Source organism: Pinus tabuliformis, chromosome 7 (genome assembly GCF_031772625.1).
Source record: "Pinus tabuliformis cultivar Carrire ecotype Pingquan chromosome 7, CPIR1, whole genome shotgun sequence".
NCBI lineage: Eukaryota > Viridiplantae > Streptophyta > Pinopsida > Pinales > Pinaceae > Pinus > Pinus tabuliformis.
This window is the reverse complement of record NC_142293.1, coordinates 409,153,430-409,163,868: the sequence shown is the minus strand read 5'-3', so window position 1 is coordinate 409,163,868 and position 10,439 is coordinate 409,153,430. Positions and strand designations below refer to the sequence as shown.

The 10,439-nt window shown below is 36.0% G+C and overlaps 1 long non-coding RNA gene across 1 annotated transcript; it reads left to right on the top strand.

Moving 5' to 3' along the window:
• The first annotated feature begins 3,683 nt into the window (after positions 1-3,683).
• On the top strand, positions 3,684-10,349 carry LOC149247688 (uncharacterized). Its single transcript, XR_016265644.1, has 2 exons — positions 3,684-4,054; positions 9,850-10,349. It is a non-coding gene; the product is annotated as an uncharacterized LOC149247688 (long non-coding RNA).
• Positions 10,350-10,439: the final 90 nt, after the last annotated feature.

Below are 10,439 nucleotides of genomic sequence, written 5' to 3'. Positions count from 1 at the left end.
CTCAAGAAGTTGGCTTATGGAGAACACCATTGATTTAAAATTTGAGAGCAATGTGTTTCAAAGGGAATGAAATGGTGGGATCCCCCCTAGTGATATAATGTGGTCCATAATAGTTAATAATATTATAAGTATGGTGGTCATTTAATGTAATGTATACAAAGTCTGTTATGTTATTATTAAATAATTCATACTAGGTAGTTTTCATGCGATAAATGTAATATGAGCTATTCATTAGCATAGGCACCAATAGTGGTTAAAATTTAGGTTTTATAAATGAATAATATTTGAGTCCTCCTTATTGGATTTGTTAAGTATAATGATTGTATTTGAGCATTAGTTCATTGGGAGGTTGCCCTTGAAGAGGAAAATGAACAAGAGTTTATCTTTCCATAAAATGATTACCATACCCTGTTAACTTACCTTGATGGTTTTGGATTCAATGAAGTAAAATGAATTTTTATCATATTCTTAGAGACATTACCCCTTAGAGACATTACCCAGCGACGACATTACCCTGCAATGAATTCACGTATTGGAAACTTATGGAGACCTTTTCTAATCCTTACACCTGTCTTTATCTCAGGAGTTGGATCTCATCAACAGTCTAGGATGTAGATGCCCATCTGATGGTGAAGGTTTTCTTGAGTTTGGTCATGGTAACTACCTACCCGATCCATGCTAGCCGAGGTTCATTTGCACTATTTTCTGTAGGGTTTCCAGATAGCTTCTCCCTCGCAAGTTCCAGATGTTTGGCAAGGTAACCTCTGCACCCTTCCCTGCGAAATTTTACTGTCGGTTTCCATAATGGAGATGTAAGGTTTTCTAATAAACCTAATATTGTTTCTGTGCTAAGTTTCCAACTTTCATTTTTTTTTACTTGGTGTTCTGATATTGATATGCAACCAGACAAAGTGGCTTGGTTCTGGGTGTCATGGGCAATGGCTCTAGCAAAAAGAGTTAAAAAGAAGGTATTCACTATTAACCCTCACTGGGTTACCTAAGGCTACGTTATGGCTCGGTATTATCTACAAAATTGATGGAATGGTTATGATATGTTACATACAATTCAACAACCTTCCTTTTTTAAATACTTTTGGGTTTGCATAGGTGTTCCACCTCTCGTTTCGCTTATGGCCGACATATTTCTAGCAGTCATGATCAAGATTATATTACTCTTCGTTTTCCAGGTATTTCATAGACTTATGGTGACATGAAGAGTCAGGGTTTGCTTGTCCTGTTTCCTTAAAAGTGTGAATGATTGTAATGGCCACTTGAGCTTGGCAGGCTATTCCAGGTTTTTGTCTCCATTGATGCATTTGTTAGACTTGGTTATTAATTTTGGATTTCTAATGTAATTTCCTCAAGTTTCTCTCCTTCTTAGCTAGTTAGGGTTTTTAGAAGGAAAATTAACTTGGGTCAAAACCTTTTTTTTAATGTACTTGTGTCGAATTGTGGCGTTATGGCTTCAACACAATTAGAGTGACTCTATATGGTCAATAATACTACAATCCTAATTGTTTAATGGCTATAGTAGTTTCTATATTGTGAATGGTGCTACCATGTTAATCGTTAGAGGGGTTGAAACTGAGAATTCAATTGACTGTCTTTTTCTAAGATTATGAATGTAGTTCTTCTTATTATTTGTTACTTCCTACAATTGTATTATTCTTTACAATATCGTAGACTTGTTCCTCTTGAATTTATGGCTTTGACATAATCTCAATTACATTTATAACATGTTATGATATTATGTATTTTCTTCTCGATTATACTACATGTTGCCTACATTATTTATTTTCTGAGGTTTATACCCAACTGCACTCTCCATCTAACATTCAAGACTTCGGAACTGTCTTTTGGCTAGGCCGCTACTAAGCTAGGCCAGAAGACTAACCAAGTTTCCCTACTGGTCTTCCTCGTTATGTTTTCATGCAATTCTACTACCCTTTTTTGTTTTTCTATTTCTTTATCAGTCAAGATAGATTAATTCATGTTGGAGTCATTATCAAGATCCTTTATTTGGTTTGTCATGAAACAAACTATGATTTTAATTTATTTCATAGAGAATTAATAACAGTCATAAAAGGAGACTCAGTTTCTACAAATCTATATACTAAATATCTACACTTATAGTTTCCTTTCAGTTATCTTCACATAACACTAATTCGATTTGTATCTGGTTATCAGTTATACATCTGAGCCTTAGAATACTTATCTAAAGCCTTATTAGTCTACACAAACATTTCCTCCACCTTCTAGAAAGAAATGTGGTTTCCTCCCTACCACGAGATTAGTCATAGACCAAATCTTCCCCTGTGCTCTTCTAATATGCATGATGTTGTAGTTATTTCCTTGTCAACTCTCTCTCATCTCCCTTGTCATGTTTTCTAGGACTTGTGTATCCAACAAGAAATTTGGGAGATGAATGCCATGATGGTAGGAAATCAAGGGGTTTTCAAGTCATTTATTTAGGGTTCCCACTAGCATAGTCCCACCATATGATCCACCCAATCCTTAAATTGGGGTCTCGTGCTATTTCAATTAATTATTAGATTATCATGGTCGGCCATAATTCCAAGTTAAATGTTATGACTCTTCATAGGATATTATTGGAGATACTTGAGGAGACACCTCTTTTGCTAAAGGGTTAAGGAAGGATTCTGGCTTCAATATTGAACCATCAACCAAATCCTCAACATGTGTTCCATACCCCATATCCTCAACATGTCAAACCAACAATCAAGAAGACAACTGAGGTGAAGCATGGTCATCCTCTCTCGCCCACATTGTTAAGGATATATATCAATCTATGAATTCCTTTAAACTCCTCCAACTGTGCATCAATAAAATTTTGGGTTGCCCCGCTGTCCACCAAGATGGATACATGTTGTCCTTGCACTGTGCCTTTGGTTGCCAAAATTGCAAAATTGGGATTTTCCATGTCAAAATTTTAATTCAAGACTAACCATGCATTGGAAGGCCATTAAAACAATATTAAGACATAGAAAATGAATAATTGACGGAATACCAAATAAAATACATACATTGAGTTTTTATCTCACAAGGTATCTAGATGCTAATTGAGAAAGTTCACACGAAGAGAGAAAGACAATGCCATGATACATTGTTCAATTTGTAATCAAGAGCATTATCTTGGATAAGGGAGAAGTACGTTACAAGTTTGGTTTGCCCAATCCAAAACTTACACACTTTGTTACTACTCTTAAAGGCATGTCATGATGGTTACTGGTTTAACATCATGTACATTTTGTTGTGTCTATTAAAGGCATGTTAGTTCAATGACAAAACCAATGGTTTGTCAACTTCATCAGCTTAGTGAGTTATGTGTTAATCATCTCACTGAACAACATATTAGGTCAATTAGCTTAGTCATTGACATGTACATTCCGTTGTCACTATTAGTGACATGTTAGGTTGGATATTAAAATGTATTTTTTATTAACATTATCTAGCATATTAATCGAATCAACATGCAAGTTTGACTACAATTGTGGTAGATATGTTAGATAGGTCAACCCCATCAACAACATTTATGTTCGATTGCACATGATAGAGGCATGACACAATGCTCACTTGATTAGTAACATGTACATTTTGGTTATCAGTATTAAAGGTGTGTTAGGTTAGTTAACTTGATCCTCTGTATAACATGAGATGATTGGGCTCTCGCTGTTGTATGAAACATGATATCTAGTATTTTGTATTCCATCTATGTTTTCGTAGCTCTAGTTCAATAAAAAGGGCAGCAACAACATTTCACTCTTTTACTCAAATCTACTACTCCGTGCTACCAAAGCATAGTTATATTTGTTCGTCAAATTTTAAAACCCTCGCTAGTTCAAGGGTTTCCAATTTGGGCTTCGGATTTCCATATAGATCCTGGGATCTATACTCCGTAGTTGAGCCGAGCCGAGCAATGGGAATGATGGGGATGGGGTCTCTAATTGCACCACAGGATGTGCTTTCATCTCTAATGAACGATGGAACCTTCGATGCTTTCAGATCCGAAATCATCAACCAATTGAAGACCAATGTATGTATCTAATTCTTCTTCCATTGTATTTTCACCTTTTGATCATAACCTGTTATTGTTCTGGGAATCCACAGTGTGTGCACTTCATGGATTCCGAGGTCTTAATATAGAAATCAAGCATTATAGCAAACCCTCTTCATTTACGTTGTAATCCAATACTCACAGTAAGCATTAGATCATGTCGTGTTATACATATTTGTGAGGGACCATATAATGAATGGCTCTCATGGACTTGCTTAACCTCTACTAGGGAAAATAAATTATTTTCTGCTCGTGAGCTAAGAGACATTAGCACTTTTTCTTATTATTCTGCTCCACACTTACAGATTGAGGAATTGGGAATAACAGATACAGTAGCAACATTCTTTTTTTTTTTTTTTTTTTTAACCGGTGAAGTTCATGGCTCAGATGTAACTCCATGCTTATTAAAGATCCCCATTCTCACAGTGAGGTTTGCACTGTCTTCATAAATATCATTGGCCATCACATTCTATGGGGTTAGAATTTTGCGCTTTATGGTCCTAGTGACTTGGGGCACTCTTCAAATCATCCTCTCGGAAAGATTTCCAACAATTTTGCTCAAATGAGGGTGTATGAATGATAAAAGTATTTTTCCTTCACAGTTTATTTGAACACCTGTGTGAAATTTCTGTGCACGACATACATTTTGGACTACAGATATGAGTCCATCGTCAGGAGAACTAAAGAGAAACCAGGATGATACGAAAACCTATAAATATGTAATCAATTTAGTTAATCCAGGTACAAGGTCACTCAATCCTAATGTGCTTTCAGAATCTTAATTAATTATTTTAAAATGGGTTATTATGTGTTTCCTTACTGTCAAGGATGTGAATTGCTAGTGCCCAAAAATGATGAAGATTTTTTTTATTTTTTTTCCAAACTCGATGGTTTCCCAATTACAGACTTTTTCGAGTCCAAATTGATTCCTCAGTCTGGATCTGCTTTTGTGAAATTTGAGTGGAGCAGCACCTCTGAGTCTGATTAGGCTCCGAATTGTCACCATTTGTTCTGCAAGTATGACTGAGACTCTCAGGTCATTTTTTTATAGTAGACAAAAATAAAATGAGTACTCAGACTCTCATGTCATTTAAAAGTGGCCAAGTTTAGATTGGGCCAGTCTTTATATTAGTAGATTAGATGTAGATATATTAATAGATTAGATGTAGATTAGATTATTCTTTTGTGAAATTTGTGTGCAGTAGCACCTCTGAGTCTGATTAGGCTCTAAATTGTCGCCACTTGTTTTTCAAGTATGACTAAGACTCTCAAGTCATTTGTTTATAGTAGATAAATGGAAAATGAGTAATCACACTCTCAGGTCATTTATAGAATACAAAAAGAGGCCAATTTTAGGTTGGTCCAGTCTTTATATTAGTAGATTAGATGTAGATATATTAAAAGATTAGACACAGATTAGATGGAAGAAGTATGGATCACTCACTATGAGATTCTTATCACTGGGATTGTAAGATGGGTTCCCCAAAGTGGCTTCTATCTTCAACCCCTTCCCATGAGGTTTGAACTTGTAACTTAACATGGACTAAACCTCATGCAAACCAACTGGTCTACACCTCATGCGTTAAAAGGAACATCCACAAACATAATAAGCATGCCACTAACATAATAATTGAATAGTTACAATGATGATATGCTTGTTGACTTCGTAGTCAGTAGTTCTTTTTTTTGGTTGATAAGAGGGTGAAGCCTGAAAATCATGCTTACCCTGTGGCTAACATGCCACGACTGAGGAGCATCTAAGCCATCAAAGTCACCGAGGGATTGCACCCGACCTGTGCTGCACCAGCAGAAACCATGATGGATTTTTTGGTATTGGCAAGTCTAGAACCAGTGACCTTGCTTACTGAGCACCTTAACAACACACTCCTTCACCGACTCTTCTAAATCTCTTTGATTCATAGTCAATAGTTAATTATACTTAGTTGAGACAATCATTGTATTCTCCTCACATTTAAGATTAATTATGAAGTTTTGTTTATGAGAACATTAATGTTCTTTCATGAAGACAATCCTTATCCCACAAAGAGAGACTTTGATATACCAATTTGGTGTTTTTGTGGGCCATAACCTTAAAAATAGATTATTATTATTATATAAAGATTCTTTGGTAGGGTATGTATATTTAGGTATACTTTAGTAGCAAAACATTATCACTAAGAGGCTAAAACCCACATAACATCTTGGTTTGTCTTGGCCATAACCTTAAAAATAAATTAATATTATATAAATATTCTTTGGTATAGTATGTAAACCTCCATAGACTTTGAACCCTCAACGTTTGGGCTCATGCTAAATTATAAGTTGTTGGTACATTTGGATTGCAGGTTGTTGGATATACTCATGGTGTTATAATATTAACCAAAAGATTTGATCACAACCTTACTTAAATTTCTCCAACATGTTAATAATTCACCATAATCAATAATAATAATAATTTATTTTTGAAATCACAATCAAGTGAGTTACCAAATCAGTATATAAGAAACTTGCTTGTAAGAAAAAGGAGAATTTAACTATTAAAATCTAAGAAAATCTAAATACTCTGACCCTCTAAATTAAACTATAACTCCTTATTAAACCATTAAACACATTATTCTCAAATGTTATTAACCATTAAACACATATTTTTCTCCTATAATAAGATGGTGCTCAAACCACACATTGATAGACACAAATCCCCAATACATATTGCACCATTTGTCAATTCACCGATGAAATTTTCAACGGAAATGATCGGTGAAGGAACTTTAAATTTCTTAGAAGTGTCATGTCTCAAACTTTATTTATGAATGAATGTTTCGTCATCCCTAAAAAAAAGAGGTTGCAAGTCAGAAATAAGCCAGGTGATCGAGATGGGGTCTCCGGTTCCACCATACCATGTGCTTTCATCTCTGATGAATGATGGCACCTTCGATGCTTTGAGATCCAAAATCATCAACAAGCTCAAGACCAATGTATGTCTCTAATTCTTCGTCCGTTTTGTTTTCCCATTTCGATGACAACCTGTTATTGTTGTGGGAATCCATAATGTGTGTGCTTCATGGATATGTCTTGATGTAGCCATCAAGAATTATAGAAATCCCTCTTCGTTTATGTTCTAATTATATCGTAAGTCGTTCCCCTCTGAAATCAACTCTCCTCTAAGTGTATGTGTACATTCATGGGTCATTGATTTAGGTGTTTGTTAAAATTGGAAACTAGGGCCAAACTCCATGTCGGTCATATTATTAATGGCAGGTGATATTTTTCTTGGATCGCTCTCATCCAGAGGTGTAGGATTGATATAAAGATCATCTGATTCCGATAAGTATTCATGGAGATATGAATTTATTTGTGTTATGGGACAATTCGTCAAGGTCGGCCAACAACCAAATAAACCCCTCATGTGCTCAACGTTTTAGTATAAATAGAAGAGGTCCTCAAGTCATTTGGACTCACTCACACTCTTGTGATCTCTCTCTTCATTCTGTTTTGGGTTTTATGAAAGAGAGATCTAGAGGGAGTGCCCTAGTCTAATACGTTGTCCTAATGAAGATCAAATCACAGCCATGGAAGTAAAGGCTATACGCTGCCCTAGAAGAGATGCCCTAGACCCTAACGCTGTCATGGAGGAGTCCTATACACAACTTCTTATACGTTGCCATGGAGAGCCCTAATTACAGTCAGGGAGTAGCCCTAGACGTGGAGGACAAAGGGTCTTCTAGGAGTGTCTACGCTACCCTAATTTATAGTCAAATGCAGTCAGGGAAACACAATTAGAAGAGGCTGAATGCATGTCTATTAGAGACCCTAAGACACTATCCTTAAATTCCATAAGCGTTTTCTCAATAGAAGTCATCTAGATGCAGAGGAAGGAGGATCTTTTTATGCCCTAGCCGTAGAAAATAGGATGACTAATGCAGCCCTCTAAATGCAGTTGAATGACTATATAGAGGAGACCAAAGTCTATGGAAGACATGCCTTAAAAGTTGGAAAGAAAGGGCAGTCAATGTATGATCTAATATGCACTTATGGACAGCACAAATCTGTTGATGTATGAGGCTCTAAACTATAGTCTCAAGATGTCTTTATGGTGCCCTAGGACGCAGTCATATATTCTGCAACAGGAGGCACATATATGCAATAAAGGAGAGGCCTTAATCCATAGTAAAATGGATCATCTAGCCACTATCATGGAGACCTAAGCAGAGGCTCTTATACGCTATCTTGAAAGTTCCCTTAACACTAACCAATGTGAAGCCATCGTAGAAAAAAGAAACCTTAGCATAAATGAGGAGGTCTAGCCGCAGGCTTATGGAAGACCCATGAACTGTCTCTCATCCATAGCTAGAAGGGTTGCTAAGTCACAACCAAAGGAAGCTTTAGCATAGCTGTAGGTGACAGCTCACTACTATTAGTACTATGATAAAGGTTGTTCTAGGTATGAGAATTCTTCCATGTGGAAGTCACAATCATAAGGTAAACTTGTGTGATGAAGGAGTCTGCACTCAAACTTATCTCAGACCATTAGGGTTGGCTTCAAATTATTGGATGCTAACATTCTGAAGCTTTGATGATTAGGAAGATAGTTACTTCTGTGTTGATATGTGCTAGACCATAGGCCATAGCATCATAGCATGGGTCTCTTAGAGCTGCTCTATTGGTCAAAGATTATGAAGGAAGATTAGTACATCCACAAGTGCCCTCACCAGATCAACAACTCTTCACTGTCAATGGAAATGCTACAGTTCTATCATTGATTGAAGACTGTCATCAAAATTCAGGATTTCACTTTAGATTAGTCATCATTAACAAAATGATGGGCTTACTGCTATTTTCATAAAATCTCAGATTTATGTATATGTACTCTCTCTCTCTCTACTGAACTATTGAAGAACATATAAGAATAATTGATCAAGGGTTTCCGAACATTGGGGTTTGTCCCTTGCTAGTGCCACATCTTATATCCTGTTGTCTTTGTTTGTATTTTGTGATTTATGTTTATGTTCTACCTGTAGTTTACTTTAATGCTGATGTGATTGCTAATCTAGAAACGATATTGAGCTAACTGTGAAAATTGAAATAAATTGCTCTAAGCGTAGAACATACCTAAACTTAACAGTGTTAGAGGATTAAAACAGTTTCAACCATCTGATTAATTGGACCAGTATTAAATTAGTTAAAATTATATTAAATTAGTTATAGGATGACCTCCCTTGCTCAACACTACTTCTTGCTCGGCCCGACCCTTGTTCAACACTACTACTTCCAGGTGCTTCGGCTCGACCACACTTGCTTGGAAGGAGGAATGAATTCATATGTTCCAGGTAAGAAGCTAAGAAACTCAGTATCCCCAACTGTTTGCATTCTTGTTACCTATCGATTGATTCGACCCACTCTTGTTACATGTCCTCAGAGGGTAAGAAACTTAGTATCTTCAAGCTGACTTGCATGAAGTTCTTAACCAGGTCATTATATTCCTCAGTGGAAAGAACTTACTATTGAGGAGAAGATCTTCAATCTGAAGGGTATAGCAGTAAGTCTACTTCTAATGTTTAGCTCTAGAAAATTACAAGGCTTGGTTGTTCTTCATTCGACGTTGGGGCGTTATCCGAGAATGGTCCATTTCATTAATGCATATAAAATTCTATGCATAGAATCCATACCAATTGGTTTACAGTAAGTCTACAAATGAAAATTGTCTTTGTCTTTTATTCTGTTGATGCATGAAGTCAAGATATGATCTGATTTAATATTTTTTTGTTGGATTACAGATTGGCAACCCACTACTTGATTTCTTCACAGATTTTAACGCAAGGGTGGAGTTCCTATGGTCACATGGCCTTATTTCTTGACTCCACATATAATAGTATGAAAAGAGGCTGCAACTACACTCGCTATGTGGATAAGTATTACCGAGGCACTGTTTCTTCGACCTGTGATGAAGTATACTCAATAGTGAGGATGGAGGTCAGCCAATACATTGATAGATACGACATCACACTAGACATCTGTCTATCATATCTTGACACCCAAAAGTATAAGATGCCGGGAGTTGAGGTCAAGTAGGTAAAGTTTTGTTGAACAATAAAGCCTGTAATTATATATAATTGTTTTGTTTATTTGACTAAAATTTGGTTTACATAGGTTAAAGGGTAAGGTAAATCGAGTTTTCTTAATTATTAATAAATTTTAAAACTAAAATTAACCTTTAGGAATCCCTAAACCCACTGTTTTCAACAACTTTTTTATAGATAAATGATCATTTGATTAACATCTGGTTGACAAATATGTCTATTAGGTAAATGGTCATTTAGTTCAAATCTGGTAGACGCTTTTGAGGAGTGCTTGATCTATAGTGTGC